Below are 22,485 nucleotides of genomic sequence, written 5' to 3'. Positions count from 1 at the left end.
TTAGCAGTTAAATGTATATCCTGATATGTTCTGGGAGATGGTGTTGTAGCAGTAGTAGCTTTTTTAGTTCGTGCTATAGTTCTTTTTAAGGAGAGGATATTTGGCATTTGAGTTGTGGCAGTTTTGGGGATTTTAGGAATGGCTTCTTTTAAAATGAAATTTGTTTGCTTTTGGGAACCTGTACTAGCTTCTTTTATATTTTCCAAAGTTGTTCTAACTTCTATTTCAGTAACATTAGGTGGATGATTGTGTTCCCTAGTATACAGTACTGTAGCTTCTCTAGTTGTTGCTCTGCCATAGCACTTGTTAGAATAATATTTACAACATTTCAAATTAACTTTCATGCCATATTGCTTTTCTTGTGTATAAGTGTAACCCATGTAGCATAGTAATAGTTTTCCTTTCTGGCTGGTCACAAATTCGGCTCCTTCGGTCATTTTGTACTTTGTATATCTATAAAATATATATATAATTGTTAATGTCAAATTAAATGTGATAAATAATCTATGTTAGTGATAAGTAGGAATGTTTATACTTACGTGTTTTAGAATTTACAGCAAAATTAGGAGTTGCTTGCTTCTTTTGTTGGGGATAATTGTTTGTGATGTTGTTGTAGCTGTTATGAAATACATGAAAGTAGTATATTATTAATTAATGTTTCGGTACATTTGCAATGTTAGAGCTCATTTCTACTACAAAAGTGTATCTTCATGATTTACATTGTGAAGATACTTACATTTTTTTTAGGTTGGTCTTTGCCAGTATAGTTGTTTCTTCAGCTTCTGGAGAGTAGTTTGTAGTGTTATCTTAAATAAAAAAGGAACATATGTGTTAGAATAATCACCATGTTGGTATGTTTTTTAATAGATTATCTGGTAATTATGTTCTTTAATATACTTACTTTGTGATTAGTATCTTTATTATTCAGAATGTGGAGTTCTGTATTATGTCTGTATATCTATTCGTTGTGTTTGCTCTGTAAATAAACAATATATAATAGAAAATAATTAGAACAGTTCTAAATGTTTGTATTGTTTTTCCACATTTATTTCAGTTGCATAATACTTACTTAGTAAAATATATTGGAGAAATAGTACTGATGTCCTTAGTTCATTAGTAGTGCAGTTTTCAGTAGTAGAATCTACAGAAAAAAAGAAATATGTGGGGCAAAAGTCATTATTTCTGTGTGTTTAGATTTATGTGCACATAATGAAACAATGTGAAATTACTTACATAGTTATTAGAATCTGTATTCCTATGCTTTGTTCACAGTTATTTTGAGTAGAATATTCAGTAGTCGTTGTATCTAAAAAAAATAGTTTCATATAATTATTTAGCATGTTAAGTAGTATGAATAGCAAAGGGGCACTGGGTATTTAGCAGGTAAGTAAGTAGTAGTAGCAAATAATGCAGTTTCTATTTTATTTACTTACTTATAAGATGTGATAGTAGGTTGATAGTCTGGTTCTTCTAGTTGTTGTGCAGCAATTTGGATAGAGATAAATCTCCTTCAGTGACTTTTGGCAAGTAGTTTGTGCTTAGATTTTAATTGTTTATATAGGGGAGTGTCAGTAGTAATTACTTTGCTATTGGTTCATTTAAAAAATTAGGTTTGTGATTGGTTAGTTAGTATATTTGAATTTCAGTTGTGATTACTTTGTAATAGAAGTGAAAAACCAAAAAAAATTATAAAATTATACAAAGTAGTATAGAATATTTTTATATGTGTAGGTGATATAATTATACCAATAGGATATTTTTGACAAATTAATAGTGTGTCTATAGTATTAATTTAAGTATTGTGTGTTTATTTAGATGTGAAAACATATAAAACGTTAATTAATTATGCAAACAGATGCATATAAAAAGTCGATATAGCTGATAATCCGATATTGAAGTGCACGATATTTTCGATGTCGATATTATAGTTAATGTCATTATTTTTTGTAGATAGCGATATTTTTGTTTTCCGATGTTAATGTAGTCGATATAAAAGTAAACGATGTTTTTGTATATCGATATTAAAAAATCGATATTTGTGTATATATCTAGTTAAGTATAGGAAGCCGATATATTTGATTTCGATATTTTTGCTCCGATATTTTTGTACGTCGATATTGTGAATGTCGATATTTTGTCAGACATTCAGCCAAGAGGATTCGGTATATGCCAATACTTGAAGAACCAAAAGGAAGAAAAAAAGAAACCAAGGGAAGAAACAGGGGGAAAAATAAGGTTCCCCCATTTAAAAAGGGATCTACCAATGCCCTCTGTGCATTCACATCATCAGACAGACAGTAGCGACGAAGATCAGAAAGATCAAAAAAGAGGAAATAGAATGGGAGATTTAGTAAGTTTCTCTTAAACAGAGAAGTTTTGTCTATCATTTAAGTTGTCACCTTTTTTGCCTTAAGTTTCCCCAAAAATTCACCAGCCTTAATCTCTGACAAATAAATCAGAGAGGACCCATTTAAGATGACTTTCAACCTTGCAGGGTTCATTAAGAACACCTGAGCACCCAACTGTTAAAGGGGGCAATTAGTTGGCGCAGTCGCCACCTCCGCTCTACTTTAGAATGACAAAAGTCATGTTTAGCGAAGAACATTACCCCATTAGACCCCTTCTGAGAGTTCGGGCGGGCTTGCTCATAAACCAGCTGTCTAAGGAGGAAGTTCCCACAGAACATCAGGAAGGCCCTGGGTTTTTCTCCAGGAAAAATGCTGCCATTGCGTTGTTGCTTTTGATTGAAAGGGAAGCGATGTGCCACTGAACCTATTGGTCCCAATTCCAGTTTGAATGATCAGGAAAAGTCTCTCCAGGAGTTTCACAATACAGCGCCTTGGGTCATCCGCCTCTACCCCTTCCGGAATACCTAGTAGGCAAAGATTATTCCTGCGTTGTCGGTTCTTCTGCTCTTCCATCTTCGTCATTAAATCCGACAAACGTGCAGCGTGAGAAAAACCTTGACCTTTCAGGGTGGTTACTTCTACTTCTAGGCTCTCTGTATGGCCTTCTACCATGGTAACATGATCGCTAATGTCAGTGCATATTTTACTTAACTTCCTCATGCTCCCTTGTAGTTTTTTGGCAGCCCCTTAAGCTAAACGACTGTCAGAGCGGGCTTCTTCTTGGAATTACTTGATTGAAGCTAGAATAGAGGCTAAAGAGGGTTCTGCCATGGACTCTGGTGTGGTTTTTATGTTTTCCCAAAGCGATGTTTGATCAGCTTCTTCGCCAAGGTGAAAAGACATCTGAGAGTCTGAGTAGTCCCACTTCAGCTGGCTGCGTCTTTTTGCCTTATTGCATATCTTTTTCTGGCGCTGAACAGTTCCAGTGTCTTTGGAAGGATCTGTGCCATTATCTTCGCTTGAGCTGGTTCCGCCTTCATCTGTCGTGGACAGAGAGCCATCTGACAGAATAGAAATGTTCACCACTAAAATCAAGAGTCCGGGGAACTTGGGGGCCAGGATTAACTTCCAAGCTAGCGATATAGTTAGTGGTGCCGGCTGTTGGGAGTTTGGGACCTACCTCTGCTACGTAGTTTGTCGAAGGTGAGTTTAGAATTAGGGCGGCAGAGGCAGATGGTGCTGTTATTTCTAAATCTGCTATGGTTCCGGTGTTTCCTTACGTTGGAACTGGGGTAAGATTAAAGTTCATGGGGTCTGTCAGTCCTTCTGTGCCTTCCCGTGGTCCCCTTGGTGTCACAATTTCCTTGGGCGAACAGAGGTACAGTTTTCCTTTGGGTGAGTTACCGATTCCCTGAAGTTCAGATCCCCTTTTTTATCTAATAATGACCAATCAAGTTCACTCTCAGGGGAGAGTGCAGAGTCTAATAACAAAAGTGGTGCCTTAACTCCCCAAAAATGTTTGGCAACAGAGGACTGAAGATCTGCACCTTCATTTGTGGCTCCACCACCCCCAAGTCTCTCCGTTGGCTTTTTAAAACCACTAGCTTCCTGTTTACCTTTGGGTGGGTTGTCTGTCATCACAACATCCCTTAGGACAGCGCTGGTTTGAGCGGCTTGGCCAGCATTCATTTTGTTGACCTTGTTGATTTTAGCACCCCTGGTCGACATAATTCAGCTCCTTCTTACGTCTCATTTTCAGCCGTAATACCAGCTCAATGGAGACTGAGGAAAGCACTGAGGCAACAATGTAACAGACCAGCCAGTGAGTAAAAAGTTCCAAGAGCGCTCATAAAGAGGCGAGCACCCAGCAGCCGTTTCCAGTGTCCGAGTCAGTCCCGACGGTCTGATGGTAGAAACTCGCGGCTTGCGTTCTTTTCTGTTCGGTTTCTGAGTCGGCATCACGGGTCAGTCAGCATAGCCAATTGTCGATGTATCTCTGGCACGGCGTGAGTGGCTGAGTGGCGTGGACTCACGCTGAAACCGTCTTGCTCTCCCCCTTTAGGCGGGTTGAGGATGAGTCATGCTGCTGCCTTCTGGATTGTCTGGAGTCTTTGCATGAGTTTGATGACTGTGCCTGCATAGAGTGCGTTGCTGTAGTTCAGTCCGCTGGTAATGAGGGCCTCTGTTACTGTCTTCTGGGTTTTGATGAGGATCCACTTGAAGATTTTACGGAGCATGTGGAGCGTGTGGATGCACACATAGGAGACAGCTTTGAGTTGACTTTTCATGGAGAGTTCACTGTTGAGGATGATGCTGAGGTTGCGGGTGTGTTCTTTTGGTATGGGTCCGAGTTTTGATGGCCACCAGGAGTCATTCCAGAGGGCAGTGTGTTTGCCAAAGATCAGGATTTCAGTCTTGTCAGAGTTGAGCTTCAGGCAGTTTTCCTTCATTCAAGCTGAGACGTTCTTCATACAGTTGTGGAAGTTGGTTGTAGTCAAGGTGGGGTCGGCTGAGAGCGAGAGGATGAGCTTGGTGTCGTCGGTATAGGAGGTGATGTTGATATCATGCGATCTGACAATGTCTGCGAGTGGAGTCTGCGTAGATGTTGAAGAGGGTTGGACAGAGGGATTAGCCTTGGGGGACGCCACAGATGATGTGTTTGGGAGACTGTGTCGAAGGCCACGGAGAAGTCAAGCAGGATCAGGGAGACTGATTCTCCTCTGTCGAGTAGGGGGCGGATGTCGTCTGTTGTGGCAATAAGAGCTATCTCTGTGCTGTGTTTGGCTATGAAGTCTGATTGGGAGGGGTCCAGTAGTTTGTTTCTCTCCAGGTGTTCGGTGAGTTGGAGGTTGATGTCCTTCTACAGGACTTTGGTGGGGAATGGGAACAGTGAGATGGGACTGTAGTTTTGGAGTTTGCTGGGGTTTGCTGAGGGTTTCTTGAGGAGGGGTCTGACCTCATCGTGTGTCCAGGTGTCGGGAAAGGTGACTGTGGTTATGAAAGCATTGAGGATGGTGGTGAGTTGGTGGCTGATCTCGTCTCTTCCGAGGTTGAAGAGTCGGTGTGAGCAGGAGGCAGTGGGGACTCCCAAGTGGATGGAGAACATGAGAGTGGTGGTGTGCGGTGTGCTGAGTTGTTCCCATGTGGTGATTGGGTGATGGGTGATCGTGGTGGTGGTCAGTCGGAGGCTGAGAAGGTTGGAGGGTTGGGGATCTAAGTTTTTGTAGGTGGTTGCTATCTTGTTGTGGAAGTGGTTTGCGAGGATGTCGCAGAGTTCTTGTGATGAGGGTATGGAGTTTTCGGTGGCTGATGGGCAGATGAACTCTCTGACTATGGTGAAGAGTTCCTTTGGTTGGTTGGTGCTTGTCTTGTTCCTGTGGGTCAGGCACTCCGTATATGCGGCTTAGACCTGTTGGTAGTAGTTGTTGAGGGCTGATTTGAAATGGGGCTCATCGGTTTGGTTCCTGCTTGTGCACCATCTTCTCTCCAGTTGTTTGCACCTGTGTTTTACAGTGCTGAGTTCTGGGGTGAACAAGCTGGCTTATTTGGAGGGTCTGTGTGTTTTGGCTGGTTTGGTTGGTGCGACTCAGTCGGCGGTGCTGGTTATCCAGTCATTGAAGTTCTGTACTGTGTGATCCAGGTTGATGTTGCCTTTGGACACTTTATGTAAGACATGCTCACCCTCTGCATCGACCATCACCATCTGCAGTGGATCTTGATAAGTCTATGGCCTCAGATTTTGGAATGGCTTGATCCCAAGCCTAAATATATGCAGTCCTGAAAGCCAACTTTTTTTAAGATCACATTGAATTGAACTCCATGCATCACAGGGGTCGCAAATGAAGAACATTGAATAAGGGTTGGGGCAGAGGATGTGGTCTTATGGTTAGAGCGGTCGACCTCAACCCTGGGGAACCGGGTTCGAGTCTCAGCAGGGACACTCAACATCCTGTGATTCTAGGCAAATCACTTAATCGCCCTGTGCCTATCAAAAAATGATTGTGTCTGTCTGTAACATAACTGGCTCATGTAATGTGCTCAGACACCTTCGGGTTAAGATCGTATTATATAAAACTCAGAGAAAAAAAAAAGAAAAAGGTTCCCACTCAGCACATTGTACTTCTCTTTCTGACAATGCTGCTTGAGGATACCTTTTCTATAAAAAAATAATCAGCACTCTGACGTTAACAAAAGTCATGCACAGCACTTTCCAAAACTATTCAATGCATAAATCAAGCTATGGAGTATAAGGCACAAAGATAATGAACATACATTCAGAATTTGAATTAAGTAAAATAGCCTGGGGTGAAAAGGGAGCGAACAAGTGGAAGTTGGATCTTATTAAAGGAGTAACAGTGTGCCAGTAATAAGGCTTTCAGCAGCACAGATAAATGCTTGCCAACCAAAATACTCTGAAAGTTCAATAACAACCTGAAACATTGGCAACGCAGGTAAAACAATACAAAACCTCCGCCTGTATTCAGCAGCCCGCCTCTCTTTTTGTGTATGAAGGAATCCAAATGTTAGTTGAATACAATCAGGTGCTTTCAGTAAATAAACAAGGTAAGTTTGTCATATCAAAGAATAAAGATTCTTACAGATGTAACAGATGCATCGCCTGAGGCAACAGCATTACAGGCACTCCTCACAGGGTTTGCGTGCCAACAAAGGCTTGTAACCTATTGTATTTATCATTAAGTTGTATCTATCATAACAAGCCCTTATGGCTTTCTCTAAGTGGGAGCAACATAAAAATAGAATAACAGATTATAAAAGCAAATACAAGCAAAAAGCAGATGAAGCGACCGTGGGATAAAAAACTGGGCACTTAAGTTTATATATGGAAATCATGTTGAGAGAGGCACATGCTCCTTTGTGCAGTAGGGCTCTGTGAAAAGACAGTGTGGTTTGACTGCAAGCCATTTCAAAATAAAACATAGTTATTGAGGGATAATGCATTGCACTGTGTGCTGCTTCCCAGCCACTTGAGAGTGATTGATTGTCTCGCAGACTTTCATTACAGAAAATTCTATAGGATTGTTTTACTCCAAGAAGATATCGGACACTACTATTGTCTATTTCACTGTTGGGGCTGTAGAATGGCTTCTGTTCAATCAAAATTCAGCATGATCAACTGTCTTTCTTGGCTCATAGGTAGTTGGATCCAGCATACAAATTATGGTTCAAGACTTTCCACATCATAGGCCTCCAACTATCAAGGACCTAGGCCCCCATGCATCAAACTAAAAACCGGTCGCAAACAGACAGATTCTCAGAATCTGCCCCTGTGCGACCGGTATTTTTACATTTGGGATGCATCATCCCAAATGCAAAAATCGCAAATTGCGATGCATTTTAGGAATCGCAAATTGCGATTCCTTAAAAGCAATGCTAGAAGCAATTTAAAATAGCGATTTAGCTATCAGGGGTCGCAAATTACCGACAAATAAAACAGGTTGGTAATTTGCAAAAACTTTGAAAAATGCACTAACGTGCATTTTTCACAGTTACATGTTACACCCACATGCCCTTGGGGCATGTATTACAATTTTAGGGGTGCAACAGGGTGTCCTTTTGACACCCTTGCAACCTTAGAAATTTCATGTGCAATTTGCGAGTACCTAATGGGTACTCGCAAATTGTGCATGCAATTCCCATTCATTCCTGTGGGCCTGTAGGCCCATAGGAATAAGCCATTCCTTATTTGCGAATCGCAATTTGCGACTCGCAAATAAGGAATGTGTAGAAATCGCTATTTTTATAGTGATTTCTACATGCGAGTCCTTAATTGCGATTCCTTAATAATCGCAATTAAGGACTCACAAAATCCTAGCTTGATGCATGTGCTAGTAAGGAATAGCAAATGGCTTTTTTGATGCATATGCTAGCTAATGCCTGGTCTTTTTTCACCTGAAAGTTCATCGACTCATCTGGTGTGTGAGATGGATGACCATGACCATTGATTCCCGACTAGGAGTCAGAGGAGCGTTATCAAAGATGGTCTCACCAACAACTCCTCAGTGGTAATGCCCGAACAGTGGGAGGATCTTTCAGAACAAAAATATGTGTAGGTTGAAATGCATGACAGTGGCTTTAACTTCGAGTGTAAGCACGAGACTGTCTTCAAATAGAAATCCCATATATTTTAACTTGACTGACGTGCCAATGTCATCCTCAATGTTGATGGGCAGCTAAAGGGGATTTTCTGAACATCTGCCCCACCCAGCACAAGGAACTCAGTTTTTCCCGATCAGATGGAGCAAGCAGTGGTCCCTGTGTCACATGTATTTGGTGATTTAATATATGACCTTACTGGTTCCTCCCAAGTCAGATTTGGGAGTCTTTGGCCCTGCACTTCACGTTGTTCTAGCACTTATCATAAAGGATGCTGATACAAGGTGAGCAGCAGGAGTGAGAGGGAGGATAGTTGTGGTTCTCTGTTTAATGCTCTAAATATGTTGGTGGTTTGAGTGACCAAAAGCAAACTAATAGGCTAGGGTTGAGGGAAAGGACCGGATTCACTACAGGGAAGTTGAAATTCCTATGCCCTTCCATTTAGTAGGCCCCATATGCTGCTACGAGATCAAGGACGACTAGCATATCTTTCTGATGTTCATCCAGCAGGGTGAGAAGCTCCTCCCTGCTCTTGGCCAATGTAGTTTCAGTTTCCCTTGAGGTCCTACAGCCTGTCTGCTGGTTCTGAAGTAGGTATTTTCTCTCCACATATTCTTGTAACTGTCTTATCACCCTTTTGTGGGATTTTTCTTGAAAATGGAAGCTTAGACACTGAGCTTTACTTAGTTATTTTTTTTGCATCTGGAAGATAACTTACCCTTTTTAAACATCTGTGTAGTACGTATAAGTAAATTTCAATAGCTTACGGCCAGATGTAGGAAGCCAATTTGCAATCGCAAATGCTGAAATTCACAGAATTTCAGCGTTTGCAATCGCAAATTAGCAGTGTGCAATGTAGCACACAAAAACCTCCTCACAAAATAAGGAATCGCAAATTTGTGATTCCCTATTTTGCGATTGCATTTAAGGAATCGCAAATTGCGATTCCACAAATGCAATGTAAGAAGCACAAAAGAAAGTGCAATTTGGCCTTAGGGAATCGCAACTTTAAATTGGTGGTAATTTGCGATTTCCTTAAAAAAAAAAGAAGCACTTTTTTGCTTTTTTAAAAGTGCCATATGACACACATTCATGCCCTTAGTGCGTGTATGTGCGCCGCATGTGCACACATGCACATTTCAGGGGTGCAACAGGGTGTCCCTCTGGAACCCTTGCACCTTTGAAATTGCGCATGCAATTTGTGAGTACCTATTGGGTACTCGCAAATTGCGTACACAATTCCCAATCATTCCTATGGGCCTCTAGACCTATAGGAATGAATAGGAAGGTATTCCTTGATTGAGAATCGCAATTTGCAATTCGCAATTAAGGAATACTAAGGAATCGCAAACATTTTTGCAATTCCTACCTACATGGCATTTTGCGAGTCCTTATTAGCGATTCCCTAAAAATCGCTATTAATGACTCGCAAAACTGCTCTTACCTACATCCGGCCCTAAGTTAACGGTGGTATTGTGATTTTTCACACATTCCATACAGTTCTTCCTTTAAAAAGGTTATTTCCTGAAATGTTAGATCAGACACACCTCGACAGGAAGTGAGTGCACAACTTTAGATGTGTGGCAGGTTTAGAATAAGCACTCTGGTCCTTTCAGTTCTTTCCAAAATCTGACTCATGTTGATCGGGCAGCTGGAAGGAGTCCCTTAGAACAGCCTTGGCCGAGTACTTGTAACATGCAGCACAGAGAGATAGTTTATTCTATGCAGGTGAACTTAGGCATGCGATCTGCTTTGTTGGGTAGACGAGCTCTGACAGTCAGACACACTGCAGTGCAAAGGTTTTTGTTCAAAGCAATGGGATTTTGAACTCAGCTCTACATAAGTGATAAACAGTGGACTGAGAGCAGCGTCTAGTACGTATTCGGTGTGCTTAAGACTCAGTATCTGTTGTGCAGTGTAATTTTGACCTTTTACTCCTTGGCTATTCGTTTGGCTGAGAGGTCCATATTGATGCATGAGGAAAGTCAATGCAGAAGAACATAACCGCAAGGAGAATAAGGTGAACCTTTACACCACAAGCATAAGAACCTCAGGGGACTTTTTTTCCAATAAATTGCTCAGATTTCAAGGATAATTCTCACCTCTCACAATGACAGGAAATGCTATAGAATTTAGCGTTTACCCGTATATTTCCCAGTTACGCTTGATACGAATATGACTCCTGAAGGGTGGTTTGACTTTCAATTAGAAGTCATAATCAAGTATTCTCAAGTATATGTGGAATTACTATGCTAATGGACATCCTATGACGTATTAAAGCATGACAGCTACTGTTCTAGAGAAAGGTGCGTGTTGAACTTTAAGTGTAAGCTTTTCTGTAACTAAGGCCTTAGGATACTTGGGTTAAGAGCGATATAACGTTTTGGAATCTTATTTATCTTCTCGGAAACAAGTAGTCCTTAATTTGCTCATCTGGCACCTTTTCTACCCTTGTCTGACTCTCGAAGAATCTCTGCATATGTACATTGATTAAAGTTGGTACTCTTCGGGTCATTTGAGGTAACAAAAAAATCAATGCTTTCATCCTTTTTGCCCATGACTCATGAATGTATTTCTGACCTTTAGGATCAGCATTCCTGTTGCTTCTACATTTATTTCCAGTTTTAGTTGTAGTATTATTTTCCTGTGGGTCCTACTGTAAAACTAGAGAATGGGGGTTGGTACATAGGAAATACATAAATTACTTATGGTTTCATCTCATACATTTTTTCAAAAATGTGCAAATATTTAGGACCAGTACAACATGCACTAAGAGCTATTCACGTCACAAGGTCTCTCAATGAATCCTATGAGGCTTTTTCACAAAAGTATTTTGGAGTACATAAAGTAGTTTGTTTTTCTCCATTTTATTGAAGGAATATATAGTCACCTTATACAAACAAAACTTAGCAAATTCGGAGAACATGAGATAAATGCAAATATACATAAGGCAGCAAAAAACGGGCAAAAGAAAACATAAAAAAAGAGAAACAACATTTCAAAGCAAAAAACAAAAGCGATCGACTTTTTAGATCCAGTCAGGGTCAGCAGCCCAAATCTTAGCTCCCCTTGCCCTTTTCCTTCTCCCCCTGGTCTAATATATGGCTATTTCCAAGTTATACATAGCAAGCAATCTTGCCCGCCAACTCGCAAAAGACGGGGGCTCAGGATTAATCCAGTCCTTCGTAATACATGCACGCACCACTGCCATACAAATAAACAAAAAAGATGTTGTAGCCTTAGATCTTATAGGTGCCCCAGTAACTGAATTAACGTGAATCAGCAACAGTTCCCCAGTTAGGACCGTATCCTCTTTTAACTTTTACTAATAGGGAGTTGAATGTTTCAGAGATGATTCACAGAATTGTAAATTTGGTGGTCACTATGCATTCGTAGCCAGCCATGGCTATATTCCGCTGACTGACTGCCAGGATAGACCAAATGAAATGGACGCTCATTAATATAACTTGCCCCCTGACAGGACACCAATATGGTGGCTAAGTCCACAGTGAACTGCTAGGCTTATTAGTCTGCCAGTAGAGCCATAACTGGGCTAGCAAGGACGGAAAACAAGTAGGGGCTGCCCCTGATTTGAATCTTCTCTCTTTGAGAATGGGGATGCCCAGTACATAGAACAACAGATAAAATAGTTGAACATACACAACAGGTGTTTTATAAAGGGCTGTGTGCCCTGAAAAAGCCCTAGGCACAATAGACCATAGGAGCGAAACACATGATGAAAGAGCAGTCAGAATGCTTCAACCACATGCATAGTAGTGACATTATAAAATGAAACAAAAAGAAGAACAGAGAGAGAAAGAAAAAGACAAAGAAGTTGTATTAAGTGGTTGTAATTATACTTGAAATATGTAAAATCATATGTATTATAATATTTCACAATTTCAAATAATTGGTGTGTACCACACACCTCCATCACATATTGGTCCTTGGTTTCCATTGGCATGCACTGTTCTTCCTGTGCAACCTTCCTTCCACTGAACGGGTGACGCTTGGGGTTACAGCTCTCTTTAGGCATATTTTAAAGGATGTGGGCTAATGGCTAGGGCGGTCCACCTCAAAGCAGGGGAACCGGGTACGATTTGCGGCAGGGACGCTCCACACCCTATTATTCTGAGGAAATAACTTAATCTCCCCGTACCTAACAAAAATAAATGTGTCTCTATAATGCAACTGGTGCTCATCTCAAGTAAAATTCTCTGATACCTTCGGGTCTAGTTTGTGCTATAAAAAAATACAGTGCCTAAAAATGGCAGGACGACATGAAGTGCTATAGAAAAAACAAGATCGTTACTATACTGCTTACCATGCTGAACATGTGAGTTGTAGTCTCTGTCTTGAAGAAAAGGGCTTCTTTAGTAGCCTGAGAGAAGATTTCCCATACCACACACCTATGCAACTGATCACCACAGAAACACTTGAGCATGGTAGCTTGAGCTTGCTGGAAGAGGACTTGACTTAGTGGCTTTTCTTATGTTTTTTATGTGTTTGCCTTGGCTAGGACTAGTGGGCCATCACTGCAGTTTATTATTTACCTACACAACTCAGGCTTCTTGACCACCATCTTATTTGCTTACACCTAGCACACTGTTGGCCTTCCCATGACCAGGAAGAGGTCATGAACAGTTGATCTTGTGATGTGAAAGCCTGGCTGATGGTATGAAGAGGTAGAGAGAAGATGTGCTCTGTATGTATCAACTGAGTTAGAATTTGCAGGTGGAACCATGGGTGAATGAAAAGATACACAACCATGTTCTAGAATTTGGAGCCCCCCCCCCCCCCATCTACATAAGTGAAGTCAGAGATAGAGTGAAGCATCTGGTACCATAAGGGCAAGAAGAATTGACTGCAACACTTATGGATAATACTTGAATTGTAAATCTGATTGTTTTGTGGCATACAAATACATATCCTATAAAACATGACCACTAGATGAAAATATGGAACGTTTGCCATTTAAAATAGTAAAGATCCATTTGTTACGAGCTACCTATGTCCAACATTTTAAGGCATTACAACACAGTTGATTGCAGTACCATACCATGCAGCAAGAATCTAGAAAGGCTTCAGGGCAATTGTGCGGAAGTTAAGAATGCGATACCAATGGCAGGACTAAAAATAAAGGAGACTAGAGCTATGGAGCTCAAAGCGGGTGAACCGGGTATGAGTCTTGGCAGGTACGCGCAACATCCTGTGATTCTGGGCAAATCACCTGTGCCTAACAAAATGAATTTGTCCTTCTGTATCTCAACTGGTTCTCATCTAAAGCGCTCTGACACAGGTCGAGTTCGCGCTATATAAAACTCCAAAAAAAAACAACTGAGAAGTGCAACAGTACTTGTAAGAGTACTCCTGGAGTACTACTTTCCACACTAATTGATACTTTTGTGAGCTGGACCCCAAATGTTCACCTCTGTCAAACGTACAAATGTGCCCGGTCCTTTCTATTGCACTAATTGTATATGAATCTTCCTGAATAATTCCATTTTGTTCCCATTTTAGATATTTTTGTGCCAATTCTCAAATGCGTGGAAGAGTATGTATACAAGTACTGCAGGGGTACCTCAAAATCTGCCCCAGAGATGGACTTGTGAGTCCTTTTGCTGAGACTGTGCAAGGAGAGGTCTTAGTTAGCAGTACCTCAATGGCACATTTCAGCCCTGTTCACCCTCCAGGCTGGCACAAGATTAGCTCCTCCTGTAATGCATTTGTAATACACAGTAAACAATGTTCTGAGCCAACAAGGCTGAACGTTATGTGAACCTTCCTTGCTTGCAGCTGAACAGGATCCGCATTGATAGCGAATATCTGGCACTTTTCCCGGGAGAGGCTTGATAAATATATTTTCTTCCAAGTTTACCACTGATCAAACAGTAGCAATCTCTGGCCTGGGGAGTGGTTCGTTGAGCCAGAAAATGTAGTCACAAAGCTGAAATCTCGAAATGTAAATGTTTGAGAGCTGCCGGAAGTTGCTCCTGAGTGCCAAAGGGTGTTAAAAAATATAGGTTAAATTGTCATAGGTTTTGTACATGTATCCATGTAACCCACACTCCCTGCTTCTCTTTACCTTGGGCCTGTGCTAAGGCACATTTTGTAACGTGTAAAGGATGTGTGCAGGCTTTGGAATGCTGTTGACAATTGCTTTAAGTACAACATGTGACGCTGATAACGATGACATGATGTAGCTTGAGGTGCTGCTGTATGTGGGCAGGTGTTAATTAGTCAGTGCATTAGAAACATGCAGCTCAAAAGTGATGACAGGCAGGGGCAGGTTTTAAGTGCTGGCGAAATTCACTTCAGAAATGCGGAAATGAGGGTCCCACAGGCATGGCGTGGTTGTATAACCGCCTAGTCACACGGGGAGAAACTGAGTAAAGGGTATTGTCCTGGACTGGGTCCTGGGCTCGTCTTGCCTCCATGAAAAAGAGATAGAGAGAGACAAAGAGCGAGAGAGAGACGGAGAGAGAGAGAGAGAGAGAGAGAGAGAGAGAGAGAGAGAGAGAGAGAGAGAGAAGGGGGCAGAGAGAGAGACAAAGAGAGCGAGAGACAGCAAAGAGAGGGGAAGAGAGACACAAAGAGAGAGAGAAAGAGAAACAAAGCAAGAGAGAGGGGGAGAGAGTCAGAGATATAGAGACAAAGAGAGAGAGAGGGAGAGAGAGAGAGTCAGACAAAATTTATTTGTGTGCACTGACGCGTCCGTCTCGCGCCATGGGACCCGTATGACTGAACCATCTGGGTGAGGACCGAGTGCACCAAGGAAGCCATTTCTTGGCTTTTTTTGTGAGTAGGTGTGCCAGTCCACAGATGGAGCCTATCGAAGGCATGCACTGTTTTTGGTGATTGTTGTTATAGCAAACAGAACGTATTTTTAGGGTTAAATATGTAACATTAATGTTTCACCCATTTCTTACAGCTGGGGAACATGACATTTCAGTATAACCTGCATAGGAGAAATGGAGCCCTTTAAACTGGAATGACTGTTACAATTAAGGTAGGAGCTGCAATGGATATACTTTAATTGTTGACTTGAGTAAGTAACACTTTGAGAACATGTTCCTACTGTATACCAAAGGGCTGTGGGGCATATTACCAACAACTAGCGATATTTATCGCTAAATGCGCTTAGCGACTTTTTTTTTATCGCTGCCTATCGCTGGATATTTTAGTGGAGAAAACATGCTATTAGCAACGTTTTTCTCCATAGCGCTAAAATATCCAGCGATAGCGGCGTAATGCGAGAATATCGCTGAGAATATAGCGATATTCTAGCATTAGCGACGAAATGCTCTTAGCCATGTTATCCACCTCCCATTGGATAACATGGCTAAGAACTTGTCAGAGCAGGCGTTAGTTTTTGGCGATAGCGGGAATATTTTCCATCGCTACGCCAGCCTTGTGAATAGGCGATAGCGACGTTATCGACTGCTTTCAGTCGCTAACGGGTTGGGTACGCCCATTTTGCATGTCATTAGTGGTAAATATCGCTGACATGCAAAGCGGGCCCCAAACCGCTCGCTATCGCCTTCAAGCTGTCGCTAACTGATGTTAGCGACAGCTTGATGATAGGGCGATAGAATTTCCGCCGCTTAGCGGCCGAAAACGGACGCTAAACCGGCGAAAAGTGCCTATCTCCACCCTTGATAATATGCCCCTGTATTTCCAGAAAAGGGAGATAATCTAAATTGGCATTCTCTGTGGTAAGAAACATTGATTTGGTTATATATCTGTAAACTTACGTTCAATAAAAAATCAAATATATATAGCATTTTGAGAACTCTGATAAATACGCTTACCCATCTAGTCTGTCTTGACTCTTTTTTTAACTGTGCCCTTCATTACGAGATGTCTTTAGATTGCAACATGTGCTGTAACTTCTGCTAGCACAAAAATCGTAATTATGAGTAGTGCGCTAACTATCGCATCCACTGGAAATTTGTCGGTAGGTCAAACCTGCTCATATTTATTAGCAGGAAAATGCCAGTCAACTACTAAGACGTGTAGATTTTGGTGTGATAAGCACCAAAATCCACATGTCAATCCACATCATTGGGGGGGAAAACTGGGGGCCAGAGTTACCAACATTTTGTGCTGTATTTGCATCACAAAAATGATGCAAAATGTTTTTTGTTATTTACTTACCAGCGCATAACTTGCTTTACGCTGTAAAGTTGCTTACAAGTAACACAAAGCAGTGTGAAGGGCTGTATTACGTTACTTAGTGTCAGGGGAGCATTACATAGGTGGGTATATGGGCATTCCCATGCAACCACCCAGGCTTTTTGATGCAAAACACTATCTGCCAAAAATTTGAGACATGGTTTTGTGTCACAAATTAATGGCACTTGAAACCAGGCGTTAAAAGGAGAAATGTATTAATTTCCCCATTCTTTTCTGACTTTGCATCTGTGCTGCACTGTACAGCACACATACAAAGTAGTAAAAAGTTGTCTAAGCATGGTATTTTTTATTAGAAGAGCTCACTATCAGTACAAAACCTATGCTAGACTTATGCACGCACCCTGGCACTATGGCGCAAAGGTGTGTGTGTGTGTGACGCTCGGCCACAAAATTCTCGACAGTGCTAATGAGAGCGAAGGATACAGCCATATCTCTGTAGATATGGTGCTCTCGCCATTTCATGCACTGCAGCACAACATTTTTGCGTGCTGCATTGCGTGAGAATTTAGAAAATCTGGCCCTTGGTGTCGGTGGTATTTATTGCAGCAGATACACTCCGAGTCAGCGGAGTCGGATTTTCCTGGAGGCAATCAATATCGCACTCATTACGGTCAGCGCTTAATGAGGGCCTAAGGATGCTTCATGATCGAGGTGCACAGTAATACACTAATAAAACGTTTTTATAAAAAAATTGCAACTCTGAGGCAGCACATTTTAATTAACTGATAATCATACAGTTGTAATATGCTAATAGATAGAAAATACAAAGCCAGAAAAGGAGTTATACATGTTTAATTAGAAAAAAACGAGTTTTTAGGTTTCGCCTGGCAATCCACTGCGCAGCAGCGTTCGCGCAGGCAAAATCTTTTGAGAACAGTCTGGGGCTTTGTTCCGCCTCTCTGTTCCATTGGCTAGCTCCATAAATGGAGGCTAGCCATTGGAACAGAGATGCGTCACTCATTCCCCAAGCAGATTCGTGGGCGTTCCGGCGATTTTTTCGCTCTCTGCCCCCATGCGATCATCATTGCGGCGGTGGGCGGATGTTTTTTTTTTTTTTTGACGCCATGTTTTGATCATTTGTTGCCAGAAGATGTCCAGGTGAGTGCTGTTTTATTTTTCTTGCCTTCTTGTGCCCGTTCCCGCCCCCCCTCCCGCTGTCCGTTTGCCTGTTCCCACCCCCCTCCCGCTGTCCGTTTGCCCGTTCCCGCCCCCCCTCCCGCTGTCCGTTTGCCCGTTCCCGCCTCCCCTCCCGCTGTCCGTGTGCCGCCCGCGCTATGCTGCAACCTCCCACGCCACTGCCCCCCGGCCACCGTCCCTTCGAACCACGGAGACATGTTTCCGACGGTATGATTTAGGCTGCCGGAAACCCGATCGCAAAGTGTTGGTAGGAGCATAAGTTTCTAAAGAAAACATTGCTAAATCGTGTGCTCGCTGCTGCTGCAGGCCAATTAGACGGGCTGGGAGCTCAAGCAGGCTGTCGCCAGGCCTAGCTGCAAGAACAGCAAACAGGCTCGAAAGCAAACAAATGACTGGACAGAGTGTGGCTGTCGGAGGGCCCAGCGGTGCTGCTGACCCCTGCGTCCCAGGCCAGAGCTTGTTTCTTCTAGGTCTGGTGTCTCCGTGTATTGTTGTCCGTGGCTCGTGGCTGCCGTCTTTGTTTTCTGTCTGTTTTCCATTTCCGTCTTCGTCTTTACCTCCGTGGGATGGAGGATGGACTTCAAGGCATGTCGAATTTAGAGTGCCCCCCCCTGTTCTTATGTGAGGGACGCACTATTTTGTCTTCACCCATGGGCGCTGTGCTGCAACCCCGGCCAAAACACATGGGCTTTAAAGTGAGATATAAGACACCGAAAAAACATAAGTGTGTGTCTCACTTTAAGGAACATCACAGAGCAGCTCTTCAGTACAAGCAAACATGACAGTGTACCTCACTGAGGTATGTAAGCCCTCCATTGCGCGCATCTAAGGTATGGCAGGGTGTCTCAAACTAACCCACACAAAAATATATGTGCTACACCTCACTGAGGTACGACCACCTCCCTCTCACGGAACTATACAGAGCTCTTAAAAACAACCCTGCCGCAGGTAATACCTTATATCCTGTCTTATTTTACATACTCTGGTTTGTTGAACTGCGTTTGTACCGTGGAAAAGACCTCAAGTCCCACAATGCAACAAAAATGCACATAAGCGGTAAGCTACTCAATTAGGCCAATCGACGTCATAAAAGCTCTAGATTCTCGGACTCGACCCTGCATTTCATGGACAGGAGGGTGTGTACAATGGAGGGACACGTGTTTCAGCATATTTCTGGTCAACTTAGGCAGGCGCTCAATTGTACCTCCCAGCTCCCTCGTAGGGTTGCCACCTGAGGCCCAGGGGACCTGACCGGTATTTTACCGACTTCACCGGTACTTAATGTCACGGCCGGTACAAAAAAAAGCAAAATCACCCAAAGCCGATATATTTAGGTCTTATCTATACATATTTCAAACAGCAAAAATAAATAGAAAACACGTTTAAATATGTTCTAGAGCCACGTCAACGATCTCTGACGAATAAATAAAGTAAACAAAGGCAGAATGAACGCATGCGATTTTGTTTATTAACCTTTTTGGGATCTTAAAACAATAAATAGACGTGGGTTTTTTTGTGCATATTTATATAGCGCGAACTCGACACGAAGGTATTGGAGCGCTTTACAGGACTACAGTATCTACATTCAGGCACGGGAAGATTAAGTGATTTGCCCAGAATCACAGGATGTGGACGCAACCGCGAGGCTCGAACCCTGGTTTCCAGCACCAACAGTCAGCAGTCTAGCCGACAGACCACATCCATATATGGCAACAATATCCCCCGGGCACAGGGCCTTGCGAAATCGGGCACCAGTCCGGCCTTCCGCCCAAGAGGCCTTCGCATGCTGGGGTTGTTGTTACGGTTATCATGTGACCCCATGTCACAGAGGGCTGACTACAACACCCTCGACTTTGTCCTTATGCAAAGAAGTGCTTGCACAAATCTGTACTATAACTCCCTGAATGCATAAGCTTGTTAAAAACCCAGGCACGTCACTGTGCCTCCTCGGTAACATTAAGGTGTCAGGTGACCTGAATTGTAATATAACCTATTTTTGTAATGGAATCGACTAAACTGTCCAAGCAGGAATATTGTGTGACAAACCATGCCTGATGTAAAGTAACGCACTGGGTGTGGCCGGGGAATACACAGGGAAGCAAGCAGCTGTTGCAATGTGTGTTTACATCTGAGAAATGGTTGGCGGTGTTTATTGTTGAAATAAGTGAATTATTAGAGGCAAGAGGACCAGTGAGCGGGGAGGTAGCAGGTGAGTTGGGGATTCCGTGGACCTCTAGCTGGCGCCAATTCAGCGCAAAGACCTTGCTTTGCTTCTAGGCGAGAGTATTCCCAAGCGTGCGGTGTCCAGTGCCTAATTGGCAGAAGAATGAAGTGCTGGGCCAGAAGCCCTACGCTGGATCGGTGCCTGCCAACACTCTTTCACGTTCTTTCTCCTCCTTAATGTTTGCTAATGTCACGGGTGTTCGCCCCACCCCATGTTTGTCTCTTGCTCGGAGTCCGTTGAGGTACAGTAAGTGCTGGTGCTTTGTGCTGTCGAGCCCATCTGTGTGTCTCACGCCCTAATCACTCTTTTTATCCCGTGCGGATAAGAGGCGGGCTGCTGCTCTCAGAAAAGCGCCAAAGTGCTTCAGGAGCTATGAGGGGGCGCGGGGTGGGGGTAACAATGGCGCCGTCCCACCGCCGGATCCTGCTTTCCCACGGTGCTTCCAGGGGCCAGTGTCTGTTTCTAGCCCGACTTTTCCGTAGGGGGGGCGCACTGGTGGGGCGATGTGTATACGAAGAAGTCAATTTATCGGGCCACGCCACTAGTGTTGGCCCTCATAGATGTCGGTCTGCCCATCACAAAGCTGCCACGTTGAAATCTCCCTCAGTTGCTAAAGGAGGCTGTGACCATTGTCTAATAAATGTATGTTCAAAGCTGTATTGTGGAATGAGAAATGCCCCCCCTTACCGATATTCAGGTAATAAAATACATCAATGTCTCTTGGCGAGTCTCTCTGGCGCCACTGTACACGCTGCGCCCAGTGGCGTATCGGGAGGGGGGTGGTGGGGCGCCATATACTTGCCAGTCCCCCCAACAAGTTCTGCCACCTACTACGCCACTTCTATTTACGCCCCCCCCGTTATAAGGTAAGCTCCGAAGTGAGCATGTAAAACGGGTAATTTTGAAAGTCGCTAATTGGCGCGTTTAATCGTGTGTAGCAGATTCATTCATAGGCCTTGTGTGTTCTCTGTGACTCAGTGTTAGGGAAAGGTGTTTAGTAGTTAATGGTGTATTGCCTCAGTCAGTTTCACTGTATTGTTACTAATGACCACTGTCTATGAGGTCGCCCGAGTGGGCGAAGCAAAGGTATGCAGTCCCAGAGTGCGGCTGGAGAGTCATGGGGTCATTGCATCTACTTTGACTCTCATGCTGACCAAGTTTTCCCCTGTCAGTTAAATACTAAACCCTCTCGCCCACCATAACAATGCAGGGTGGGAGAGGAGTGGGGAGTGGCCAGGGCAGGTGGATTAATTTACAAATATATTCGAAATTCTCCCTTCTTTATTGATGTGAGCACAAACACGCATACACTCACAGCAATGCATATTGAAAAAGAAGAACTACTCAACATATGAGCTCTTACACCTGTTTTTTCGATTATCAGCCCTCATGTCTAACAAGTAATGGGATCTTAGGTGAGAATGATGGCAGCACATTCCTGGGAGAGAATAAAAGTGACACGTGGAAATGCCATTTATTTATAAGTAAAAAAAAAAAAGAAATGTCATGAGCAATGCCAATAGCTCTAACTTTTCCAAAGGCGAAACCATTGCATTGTAAATGCTTGTTGTAAATGTATTGCGACTTATATAGCGCACGTATCACCCGAAGGCATCAAGGCGCTTGCTTAGGGAACCCGTCCTGGTATTCCCCTGTGAGATACCCCGGCAGGGTATCCACAAGGTTAAAGCCAGGCATCCCGCCGCGAGGGGCCGTAGTGGAGATTAAGCAAGCTATTGCCCAGAGTCGCAGAGTGTGACCCTGTGAGTCGAGTAGGCACCGGAGCGAGAATTGTCGAGTCCGTGGAATATTTGACCCCAAGACCCACCGAGGCGGGGAATCGAACCCTGGTCCACGGCCGATCTCAGCTTCCGGGTCTGCCGCCTCTAACCACTGAGCCACGCTTCTCCATGCGATTTGTTCTTCATTTTGGTAAACTCACTGATTTGCAATCAGCCATGTTGGTGTCTTGAGAAAAGCAGTACATTCATGTTGTTACTTGTTTTATCTTTGAAGAAAACTGATAGGACACCTGAATTGCAGGCGTTTGCTTATATGTGTGAGCAAGCACAGTAGCCTCCAGGACGAGGTGGACAGCTTCATGCACGTGCTGCTGGAGATTTCGTGCGAGTGGCCTGCACTGCCAACCCCTGTCTGGGAAACTCTTTGCTACTCTAACATTTCACATTTGTCACACATAACCCCTCCTTCTTTCATCCACGAAAATGCTCTTTTAATGTTTACACTAATTTATTTTTTTCAACCACGTCATTGCCCTGCCCCCATACTCACTCACCCTCGCCCCCATTCACAACAGAATCACAGTTCCCATACTTATTTTAATGCACTTCGAGCACAGTATAGCAATGATCTGTGGGCATGGGACACTTCAGTATTTACAACCAAACCAGGTTTTTTTAACAATTTATGTTTCTAGTGCAGGACAGGCTGTTTTACAATGATCGG

General features: G+C 43.1%; 1 protein-coding gene across 1 annotated transcript in view; it reads left to right on the top strand.

Moving 5' to 3' along the window:
- Positions 1–22,485, top strand: part of LYPD6B (LY6/PLAUR domain containing 6B) — a 286,358-nt gene that overhangs the window by 179,007 nt on the left and 84,866 nt on the right. Inside the window, exon 3 of the mRNA XM_078683866.1 lies at positions 15,394–15,471. The gene's annotated coding sequence lies outside the window, so the exon portion shown is untranslated. The remainder of the gene's footprint in view (positions 1–15,393; positions 15,472–22,485) is intronic.

The sequence above is a fragment of the Lissotriton helveticus genome, chromosome 3_1 (genome assembly GCF_964261635.1).
Source record: "Lissotriton helveticus chromosome 3_1, aLisHel1.1, whole genome shotgun sequence".
Lineage (NCBI taxonomy): Eukaryota > Metazoa > Chordata > Amphibia > Caudata > Salamandridae > Lissotriton > Lissotriton helveticus.
This window is presented reverse-complemented; position numbering and strand designations above follow the sequence as displayed.